This window comes from Lissotriton helveticus, chromosome 12, assembly GCF_964261635.1.
Source record: "Lissotriton helveticus chromosome 12, aLisHel1.1, whole genome shotgun sequence".
Classification (NCBI taxonomy): Eukaryota; Metazoa; Chordata; class Amphibia; order Caudata; family Salamandridae; genus Lissotriton; species Lissotriton helveticus.
In genome coordinates, this window is record NC_136073.1 from 739,763,043 (window position 1) to 739,773,075 (window position 10,033).

A 10,033-nucleotide genomic window follows, 5' to 3' on the forward strand; every position below is an offset into this window, starting at 1 on the left:
AGGAAAAGAGACATCAGACTTGCAGGGAAAAACGTATATAAAATAAGCTATATGTAGTGACTGGTTAAATTAGCCTGCCTCTTTTTTTTTTCTTCTATTACTATGACAGAAAACCAGCAGGATAATTTTTGCACAGCACAAAGGGAAGACGAGCATTAGAAACAAGCCTGGGCTTCAGCAGTAAAAGATGATAACTGGCAGGTAGAGCCATAGCCGGAGAGGTCATTTCCCAGTTGATTGTTCCCCACCCGTTCAGAGAACAAATGTTGCACCTGGCCCACTATCAAACACAGGGTGGACATTACGGTAGGGAGGAAACTGAGGAGTATTTACTTCTGCAATTCTACTGGACTGGAGATTTTTCTGATATCCGATGCTTCTGTGCGCTCTTTAACCGGTGTTAGTTGATCAACCCCTGACATACGACCAAGGCCCTTTCTAATACCCTTATCTGTTATTGATGTCACATTCTCACAGGTGGGTATGGACTTGGTTGGTCCATTGGAAACTACGGCCCATGGCTACAAATACATTCTGGTACTGGTGGACTATGCCACCAGGTATCTGGAGGCGATCCCATTGTCCAGTATGACCACCAAGTCAGTGGCTCAGGCTATGAGCGAATTATATTCCAGTGTGAGGTTCCCAAAATAACTTCTCACCGATCAGGGCACACCTTTTATGTCCAAATGTATTGCCCAGATGTGTCCCAGTTGTTGGGGATTACTCAGATAAGAACATCAGTCTATCATCCACAAACAGATGGTTTGGTGGAACAATATAATCGTACCATTAAAGCCATTTTTACAAAGTTTGGTGTTTGAAACTGGCAAGGATTTGGACCAGAAACAGCAGCTCGTGCCATATGGCATTTTTGATTAGACCTCCAGAAGATATAGTCCTTTTGAACGTATTTTTGGCAGACAACCTCGCACATTGTTAAATACAGCAGTGGAACAATGGGAAGCTGAGGGACAAAAATAATAGGGGCATGCGAGTTAGTTAAAAGACAAGGTACATACCCTGTGGTAGGAGGTATGACTTAATATGGCAAAGGCACAGGAAAAACAGAAAACATGTTATGACCTGTGACCCAGCGAAGCTCCCCAACAACCCTCTATATTCATGTCACTTAACTCAGGAGCAACTTTTCTTACTCATTGGTGGGGCCCATTATTATTATTATTATTAACATTTGTAAAGCGCAGTGTAACCCCACGGGCATCCTGGCGCTAAGCGAAACCAATCAGCGCACAAATTGTTCAGCTATACGGAAAAAAGGCTTACCATACAGGAACACTGCTACTCTTCAGACAGACATTATAACCTAGGGAAGAGCCAGGTTTTAATTTTTTTGCGGAACAGCAGCAGACTTTGTATCCTCCTAATTTCCAAAGGGAGGGAATTCCAGAGGCGTGCTGCTGCCACGCTAAAGGCTCTCCCTCCTAGGGTCACCCTCCCTGTTTTGGGGATTCTGACACAATTGGCCGTAGCAGAGCGGAGATTCCGGGTAGGCTTATACCACTGAAACTTGCCCTGTAGCGGCTTAGGACCCTGCTCATAAAGTTCTCTAAATACAATGCACAGTGACTTAAACCGGATTCTTTGGGCTACTGGGAGCCAATGAAGATCCCCCCAGGCTTGTGTAGTTGACGACCAGCGTGGTCGAGAAAGTGCTAATTTAGCTGCTGCCGCCTGGATGCTCTGCAATCTAGTAATCAGATATCCGGGGGATTCCAATAGCAGGGCATTGCAATAGTCCAGGCGGCTGAGGATAGTACTCCTAACTACTGTTGACCTTGCCTGTTCCGGCAGAAGTGGCAGTACCTTCCAAAGACCACGAATCAAGGAAAAACAGCTTCCCACCAGTTTATTAACGTGGGTCTCCAGATTAAGATTTTAGTTGAAACTGACCCCCAGATTGCGCACCGCGTTTACTGGTGTCAGTATCTCATCTGAAGTCAGAGGCCAGAAGTCTGTTGGTAGGCTTCGCATGACCCCCCACCCCCACCTTACACTGGAGAATTTCCGTCTTTCCACTACTAAACTGGAGTGAGTTTTCCTTCAGCCATTTCATTTCACGCATACAATCATGAAAACAGATCAACGAGTCTGCCTGCTCCCCATCCAAGGATATCAAAAGCTGAGTATCATCCGCATAATTAATTACAGTAATATTATGCGCTTTAATGATTCCCAGCAACGGTTGCATATAAGCATTGAACAGAATGGGGCTAATTGACGAGCCCTGGGGAACCCCGTGTAGAACTTTCACTGGTTCCGATTTATACGGGGGGCCACCGCCTGCCATCTGTCCGACAAATAAGAGTGCAGCCATCTAAGCGCCACTCCTTTTACTCCAAAGATCTCCAGTCTCGAACGCAGGATGTCATGGTTCACCGTATCGAATGCGACGGACAGGTCCAGCAGAACTAGAATTGCCGATTGCCCCCTGTCCGCCCGCATCCGAAGGTCATCCAACACCACCACCAAAACTGACTCAGTCCCATGACCCGGTTGAAAACCGAACTGTTCGTCTTCCAGGATGTTGTTCCTCTCCAAAAAAAGGGACAGAGCCCTATTGACCAACCGTTCCACAATCTTGATTGAGTAGGGCAGAAGGGAGATAGGGCGGTAGCTCTTATAGCAACACGGGTCAAGGGTAGATTTTTTCAAAAGTGGCGTGATAACAGCCTGCTTCCAACTGACAGGCACAATACCTGTATTAAGGGACTGGCAGCAAATCTGCCACAAGACAAGAAAGATCTCTGACCCGAATTCCTTCATCAGTTTATGGGGCAGGGGGTCCGAAGGAGAAGAAAACAAGTTACTTACCTGTAACTTTTTCCCTTGCTTTTGTATCATTCCCCGTCGTCGGAATGGAAGTCTCGGTAACTAAAATAACATAGCAGTAGGTACAAAAGAGAAAGAAAAAAGGCCTAGGCCTCATTCCCTTTTGTAGCATATCACCCTCTTTGTATAAAAGAGACCACACTTTGGCATCAGCCAATCAGAAGAGCCTCACCCCTTAGAACCCTCCTGAAGGAACCTCAGAGCCTCAGATTTTCGTAGCCGTTGTGTAACAGTCACCATATCTGCTGAAGGCTGAACTTTCCCCAGGGAGGTGGGTGGGCGCATGGGAATCTATGAAAGTTACCAATACTGGGGAACTAAAGTTACAGGTAAGTAACTTGTTTTCTTACCCCAGTATTGGAACTTTCATAGATTCCCATGCTTTTGTATCAGAGTAGCAAGCAGTTAGCAATAAGAAAACACATTTTGTGTCATACTATACATTGCAATAGCCAACATGACATAAAGATACAGAATGTGCCAAATTACGGGAGGTGGGATAGAAAGGAAAGCTCACCAATTGGTGAAAGAGGTTCCTCAGGACTGCCTGGCCCACTGCTGTATCTTCTTGTTGCAAGGAGTCCAAGCAGTAATGCTTAGTAAAGGTGTGGACACTGCTCCAGGTAGCAGCTCTGCAAATGTCCTTAATATGTACCCCCGCAAAGAGGGCTGTGGAAGACGCCACTGATCTTGTGGAATGTGCTCGAACCCTGCCAGTCAGTGGTTTACCTGCTGCAGAATGGCAATGTAGGATGGCACTGGTAATCCATCTTGCAATCCCTTGCTTCGACAAAGGGAGACCCTTGCTCGGACCACCAAAAGCAACAAACAATTGGGAGGATTTTTGAAATCCCTTGGTGCGATCCAAATAGAATTTCAAACATCGCTGCACATCCAGAGAATGTAGCGATCTCTCCGCTGGTGTAGCCGGGTGAGAAAAGAAAGCCTTAAGAATAAGTGGAAGTGGAAGTGGAAGTCCGAGGGTACTTTGGGTATGAACTTTGGGTTAGTTCTCAAGATGACTGTGTTTCTTTTGAATTGTAGAAAAGGCTCCTGGATTGTGAGAGCCTGCAACTCCCCAATATGCCTTGCCGATGTGAGGGCAAGAAGGATAGCCAATTTCCATGACAGGAACTTCATGTCTGATCGATGAATTGGTTCAAACGGGCATTTCATGAGTTGAGTGAGGACGAGATTTAGGTGCCAAGTAGGAGGCGGAGGCCTCACTGGTGGATAGACCCTAAACAAGCCTTTTAAAAATTGTTTAACAATTCTGGAAGACCACAACGAAGGTCCAGACTCAGACCGTCTGTATCTTGAAAATGCTGCCAAGTGTACTTTTATAGATGAATGGGCCAGCCCAGACTTAGCCAAGGATAAGAGATAAGGCAGAAGCTGATGAGGTTTCGAAGAAAAGGGGTCAATTTTCTCTCTCGTGCACCAAATACAAAATCTCTTCCGTTTAAGGCGATATGTTCTGTTCGCGGAAGGAGCCCTCGCTTGGGAGAGGACTTCTTTAATTTAGTTCGAGATGGGGAGATTCATAAATTCTCGCTGTTCAGGAGCCATGCTGTCAGGTGTAATGACTGTGGATCCGGATGCCAAATTTGTCCTTCGGACATTGTAAGAAGGTCTGGAATAGTCCTCAAGGGAAGAGGAGGAGCTAGCGACAACAGATGGAGTTCCGTTTACCAGAACTGTCTCGGCCAAGCAGGAGCTATCAGGATCATCCTGCATGGTTCCACCTTGATCTTCCTGATAAGCCTCGGGATCAGTGGAAAGGGGGAAAAGGCATAAACAAATGTCCTTGACCAGGCTATCGAAAGCACATTCCCCAATGATCCTCGGTGGTGAATCCTGCTTGCATAAGACCTGCATTTCTTGTTGGTCGGCGTGGCAAAAAGATCTATCGCCGGTTTGCCCCACTGGCGGAATACTTCTTCTAGAACTTGTTGGTTTAGTTCCCACTCGTGACTGACTGAAGATAACCTGCTCAGTCTGTCGGCATTATCGTTTAGAACTTCTGGCAAGTGTTCTGCCTGCAGTGACATCCCCTGAAGGATAGCCCATTCCCAAATCTCCTGAGCTTCCTGTGACAACGGGAGAGACCTGGTTCCTTCTTTTTTGTTCATGTAATGCATGGCCGTGGTGTTGTCCGTCCTGATGAGAACTCGTGAACCTCCTAGGCGAGGGAGAAAGGCTTGTAGAGCTAGTTTTATCACTATAAGCTCCAGTAGATTGATGTGGAGCCGACGATCGTGAGGAGACCAATGGCCACTGACATGCAGGTCTTGCATCACCGCTCCCATGACGCATCCATTGTCACTACTTGAGGAGACGGATCGCCTACGAAGAATAGACCTTTGGACAAGTTTCTCTGGTCTGTCCACCACAGGACCGCTCTTTTCATTGTCGGAGTGACGGTCACCCTGTCGTCGAATGATCCGTGAACCTGTTTCCATTGAATGTCCAGTTGTTCCTGAAGAGGACGCATTCGCAGTCTGCAGTGAGGAATCAGGGGTATGCATGACAAAATTACCCCCAGCAGAGACTTGTAGCAGCGTACTGAAAGACACCTTCTTTTTCGTAAGTCCAGAGCCATGGTTTGCAGCTTTTTCCACCTTTCTATGGTCGGAAAAACTTTTGAGAGTTTTGAGTCCAGGATGGCTCCCAGGAAACGTGCCTTCCTGGATGGGACCAGAGATGATTTGTCCTTGTTCGACGTGAGTCCCAGTTTCTGAAACAGGTTTGTACAAGCCTGAACAGCGTCCCGCGCTGCTTCCCTGGACGGAGCCTTCAGCAACCAGTCGTCCAGGTAAAGGAAAACTTGAAACTGATTTCTTCGCAGGAATGCCGCTACTGGCGCCAGCACCTTCGTGAAAATCCTTGGGGCAGAGCGAAGTCCAAAGAGTAAAACCCTGAATTGAAAGTGGCTCTTGGCTACTGTAAAGCGTAGAAACCTTCTGTGTGCTGGGTGAATCGGTACATGAAAGTATGCATCATCGAGATCGAGCGTGGCCATGAAATCCCCCAGATTGATCAGCCTCAGGATGTCTTGAAGAGAAACCATCCGGAAAGACATGGAGATGAGATAGGTGTTGAGCTCCCTGAGATCTAAAATGGGGCGCCATTTCTCTAACGTCTTCCTTACCAGGAAGAACCTGGGGTAGAATCCCTGTCATTTTTGGTCAGAGGGAACCGGCTCTATGGCCCCCTTGAGGAACATCTGATGAACTTCGAGCCGCAGAAGATGTAGGTGTTTTGATGGAATGGCTGCAGGGGGCTTTGGTGGTGGGATTTGAGTGAATTCTAAAGTATGGCCCTTTCGAATGATGTTGAGCACCCAACGGTCCGATGTTATCTTGGACCAATTCTGAAGGTATTTGGATACCCTGCCTCCAACTGATGACTTCTTGGAGGAGGGTCCAGTAGGAAGAGTCAGGAGGCCGCTATTGGCGCTTGGACGCATCACGTCCCTGGCGAGCCTGCTTTCCTCTGTTGTTAGGCCTGGAATAATTGGAGGATTGGCCCTGCCTCTGTTGGTAAGGCTGGCGGTACTGCTGAGAACTTGATCCATAGGACGAATATCTTTGCTGTTGGTAAGATCCTCTGTAGTTTGTACTCTTGCCCCTGGACCCTTTAAAAGGAGTTTTGCGGTATAGGAGCGTACCCAAGGATCTTGCGGTCTCAGTGTCCTTTTTGATGTCTTGGAGAGTGTCGTCTATCAATTTCCCGAACAGTGCCTCTCCATCAAATGGAAGATCCAGGATCTTATTCTGGATCTCGGGACGAAACCAGGTCGCTTTCAGCCACCCCTGGCAACGAAGGACCGCCGCTCCTGCCAAGGAACAAAACGCCATTGTGGCAATGTCCATGGCGCAGTCAATGACCTCCATTGATGTCACCTCCCCCTCCCGCAAGACCTTTCTTGCTTCTGCTTTTGGTTCTGGCGGAAGCTGGTCCAGGAACGGTGCGAAATCACACCAAAGTTGGCGGTCGTATCTGCCCAATATAGCTAGGGCATTAGCTGCCCGCACCAAAAGACTCGCCATCGACGAGAATCTTTTCCCGGCATTGTCCAATCTCCTTCCCTCCTTGTCCGGAGGAGTTGTTAAAGGAGCAGAGGGGTTGCAGGATTTTCTCTGCGCCGATTGGGAAATCACTGAGTCCGGTCTTGGGTGGCCTGTCAAGGCAACTGGACCATCATCAGGCGCTTTGTACTTTTTATCTAGACGCGGTATCACAGGGACCACCGTCGCTGGATTTTTCATAGCCTTAAGGCCTTCATCCCAGAGATGCTGTACTATTGGTATGGACCTTGTCGTCTTCCTGTAAGGTTCCTTGAAATTGTACAAGAAACACTCGGAGGCCACCGCAGGCATTGTTAGCTTGAACCTGCCAGTCGCTCTTTCCATCAGCTGATGAAAACCTCCTATATCTGCGGGCGGAGAATCCACCGGATCCGGACACGGAGATGGAGGGTCCAGAATGACTTATTCATCCCACTCAGAGGCCTGATTAGCTCCATTCTCCGAATCATGATCCTCATCCGAGGAAAAATCATGAGTTTCTGCTGGTCTGGAAGGCTCCCGTGGAGTTGATGCCTGTGGCTGAGGAGACACCTGAGCTGGTAATCCAGGAACAGCCGCTGAGGCTGGTGCCGGGACAGGCAAGTCATGCGCAACTGGAGGCGGAGCAGGCCCTGCAGCCTTAGACTTGTAATCTTGCAGCATTTTGTGCAGATCCTGCAGGAAAGAAGATGGTACCGTAACCATCTCTTGACCAGAATATTGCTGTGGTTGGGCAGCATGATGTTGATAACCTTCTTCCTGGTCATAACCTCCTTCCGAGTCTGTCTCCTGGCATTTGACCAGAAGTTGAGAGGGGCTGTCAGCATAGCCATACGAGTCCTGATCATCGACTTCGGACTCATCCTCATCAAACAGCAGAGCTGGAGGCAAGGGGGTTACCCTCCTGGGAGATGTCATGTCCGGCGTAATTCTGGTCATGGAAATAGTAATTCTCTTTTCCGAAGCCAAAATCGTAGACGGTCCCGTCGACGATGGAATTGAGAATGCAGCCGTCGTCGGCTTCGTCGACGGAATATGCTTAGTCGACACAAGAACACTCGACGACGAGATGGGCGTCGTCGATGCCGTCGACGACGAGACTGTCGACATCCCAGCCGTCGTCGTCGTCAATGTTGCTGTCGCTGAGGCCCTCGTAAATGACACTGTCGTCGACGCCACCGTCTACGAACTCCTCGTCGTCGACACTGTCGTCGTCGACATCCTCATCGACGTTGTCGTCGTCGATGCCCCCGTCGACGATGCTGTCGTCGCCGAGTCCCTCGTCGACGCTGATGTAGCTGCCGTTGACGAATCCATCCTCGTCGACGATCCCGCCATCGTCGATTGTCCCGTCGACGAGCCCGTCGACGGAACCAGATTCAGTTTTAGCTTCGATTTCTTCGTCGACGGAGCCTCCGTCGACGGCGCCTTCTTCGTCGATGACTTGGAACTTCTGTCAGAAGATTGGGAAGAGGGTTTCTTGAAGGCTGGATCAGTCTTCACACCCTTAGAAGGCGTAGATGGTCCTACCCTCTCCTTTTCACCATGGTGAGGAGATTCGCCTGGACCCTGGCTCTCAGACTCTCTGGGGGTCTTTTTTTAGGCCTTAGAAGGATGCTCCACAGAAGGAGAAGGGGAACCCCTACCCCTTTTCACTGACCTTCTTGTTGAAGACGCAGAACCAGAGTCCTCACTGTCACTGGAGACAGTATCCTTCCTGGACTTCAACTTCTGGAGCCAAGTCAGAAGCCTACCCTCACGGTCCCGGAGGGTCTTGGTTGAAAAGGTGCGGCAGATCTTACAGTCCGCATCTTTGTGATCAGGATTGAGGCAGTAGATGCAATCCTTATGCTTATCCTCAATGAAAAGCCTTTTCTTGCCACAGGTGGAACATGGCTTGAAAAGGGCCTTCTTCTTCTCCTTGTCAGACATCCTGGAAGGATCAGTAGACAATCTGAAGAAAAATCTGAAGAAAAATCTTGAAGAGAAAACTACTGAAGAGTAGAATGAGCAGAGGTCAAAGGAGACTCCCTAAGCACAACATGCGGTAGAAAATCTGAGGCTCTGAGGTTCCTTCAGGAGGGTTCTAAGGGGTGAGGCTCTTCTGATTGGCTGATGCCAAAGTTTGGTCTCTTTTATACAAAGAGGGTAATATGCTACAAAAGGGAATGAGGCCTAGGCCTTTTTTCTTTCTCTTTTATACCTACTGCTATGTTATTTTAGTTACCGAGACTCACATTCCGACGACGGGGAATGATACAAAAGCATGGGAATCTATGAAAGTTCCAATACTGGGGTAACCGGAGGAGACTCCTAAAGCCACTCTGGTGAACTCCTCCTCCGAAGGAGTCAGAAATGTATCCAGCAAGGGGCCCAGGACAGCCAGCTTGCCAGCTTCCTTTCCGTGTATACCTCCCACCTCTTCACTTTGAGCTAGCGGGGTAGATTGAAAAGGATCCGCCATACTTTCCACAATTTTATTAATTTTTTCTCGAAAAAAGAGTGCCAGGCCATCGCACAACTCTTGAGAAGGTTTAATTTTACAACTAATACACTCAGGGTTGGTCATACCTTTCACTATTCTAAATATATCTCTGGATTTGTTAGCACTTTTTAGTATAGAGGATGCAAAGTACTCTGCCTTGGCCGACATTATTTCCTGCTTATATTTTATTATAATGCACCTCCAGCTTATTCTATCTTTTACCGAGTATTCCCTCCTCCACTCTCTCTCATCCATTTTACACAAGAGTCTGAGGCTCCTCAATCTCTCCGTGTACCAGGGTGCTGATGGATTTCCTCTTTTCTTAGTGACTCTAAGAGGGGCAAGCTGGTCCAGCTTCGTAATTAGATGGTGATTGAAAGTCGTGTAGTTCTCTATGACCTGTTTCTCAGAGTTAAACAGATCCCCTATGTGAAACAGGGGGTCTCCATCCTCTGCCTTTTTCAAAAGGCCTCTACACTCTCGTCCCAGGACCGTCCTGACTTTTCTATCCCCATGCCTTCTCTTATTCACCCCTTGAATCCTAAAATTAATAAGGTGGTGATCGGTCCACCCCATTGGTAAAATTTCCCCCATGTCAACCAGGCCTTCTTCTGCAAAGATCAGG